Source organism: Mandrillus leucophaeus, unplaced genomic scaffold, assembly GCF_000951045.1.
Source record: "Mandrillus leucophaeus isolate KB7577 unplaced genomic scaffold, Mleu.le_1.0 Scaffold276, whole genome shotgun sequence".
NCBI lineage: Eukaryota > Metazoa > Chordata > Mammalia > Primates > Cercopithecidae > Mandrillus > Mandrillus leucophaeus.
The window spans coordinates 2,342,415-2,344,339 of record NW_012102876.1 but is presented as its reverse complement, the minus strand read 5'-3'; positions in this window follow the sequence as shown (position 1 = coordinate 2,344,339).

Here is a 1,925-nt window from a genome sequence, read left to right as displayed (position 1 = left end):
GTTTTCAAAGGGAATGCTTCCAGTTTTTGCCCATTCAGTATGATATTGGCTGTGGGTTTGTCATAAATAGCTCTTATTATTTTGAGATATGTTCCATCAGTACCTAGTTTTTTGAGAGTTTTTAGCACGAAGTGCTGTTGAATTTTGTCAAAGGCCTTTTCTGCATCTATTGAGATAATCTTGTGGTATTTGCTGTTGGTTCTGTTTATGTGATGGATTACGTTTATTGATTTGCATATGTTGAACTGGCCTTGCACCCAGGGATGAAGTCAACTTGATTGTGGTGGATAAGCTTTATGATGTGCTGCTGGATTTGGTTTGCCAGTATTGAGGATTTTTGCATCAATATTCATCAGGGATATTGATCTAAAATTTTTATTTTCTGTTGTGTCTCTGCCAGGCTTTGGTATCAGGATGATGCTGGCCTCATGTAATAAGTTAGGGAGGATTCCCTCTTTTTCTATTGATTGGAATCTTTTCGGAAGAAATGGTACTAGCTCCTCTTTGTACCTCTGGTAGAATTTGGCTCTGAATCCCTCTGGTCCTGGACTTATTTTGGTTTGTAGGCTATTCATTATTTCCTCAATTTCAGAACCTGTTATTAGTCTATTCACAGATTCATCTTCTTTCTGGTTTAGTATTGGGAGGGTGTATGTGTTCAGGAATTTATCCATTTCTTCTAGGTTTTCTAGTTTATTTGTGTAGAGGTGTTTGTAGTATTCTCTGATGGTAGTTTGTATTTCTGTGGAATCAGTGGTGATATCCCCTTTATCAGTTTTTATTGCATCTATTTGATTCTTTTGTCTTTTCTTTATTAGTCTTGCTAGCGGTCTATCAATTTTGTTGATCTTTTCAAAAATCTAGCTCCTGAATTCATTGATTTTTTTGAATGGATTTTTATGTCTCTATCTCCTTCAGTTCTGCTCTGATCTTAGTTATTTTTTGCCTTCTGCTAGCTTTTGAATTTGTTTGTTCTTGCCTCACTAGTTCTTTTAATTGTGATGTTAGGTTGACAATTTTAGATCTTTCCTGCTTTCTCTTGTGGGCATTTAGTGCTATAAATTTCCCCCTACACACTGCTTTAAATGTGTTTCAGAGATTTTGGTATGTTATGTCTTTGTTCTCATTGGTTTCAAGAACATCTTTATTTCTGCCTTCATTTTGTTAGTTACCCAGTAGTCATCCAGGAGCATGTTGTTCAGGTTCTCTGTAGCTGTGCAATGTTGAGTGAGTTTCTTAATCCTGAGTTCTGATTTGATTGCACTCTGGTCTGAGAGACAATTTCTTGTGATTTTTGTTCTTTTACTTTTTCTGAGGAGTGTTTTACTTCTAATTTATGTGGTCAATTTGGAATAAGTGTGATGTGGTGCTGAGAAGAATGTATATTCTGTTTTGGGGTGGAAAGTTCTGGGGATGTCTATTAGGTCCAGTTGGTGCAGAGCTGAGTTCAAGTCCTGGATATCCTTGTTAACCTTCTGTCTTGTTAATCTAATATTGACAGTGGGGTGTTAAAGTCTCCCATTATTATTGTGTGGGAGTCTAAGTCTCTTTGTAGGGCTCTAAGGACTTGCTTTATGTATCAGGGTGCTCCTGTATTGGGTACGTATATATTTAGGATAGTTAGCTCTTCTTGTTGAATTGATCCCTTTACCATTATGGAATGGCCTTCTTTGTCTCCATTGATCATTGTTGGTTAAAAGTCTGTTTTATCAGAGACTAGGATTGCAACCCCTGCTTTTGTTTGCTTTCCATTTGCTTGGTAGATCTTCCTCTATTCCTTTATTTTGATCCTATGTGTGTCTTTGCATGAGAGATATGTCTCCTGAATACAGCACACTGATGGGTCTTGACTCTTTATCCAATTTGCCAGTCTGTATCTTTTAATTGGGGCATTTAGCCTATTTACATTTAAAGTTAATATTGTT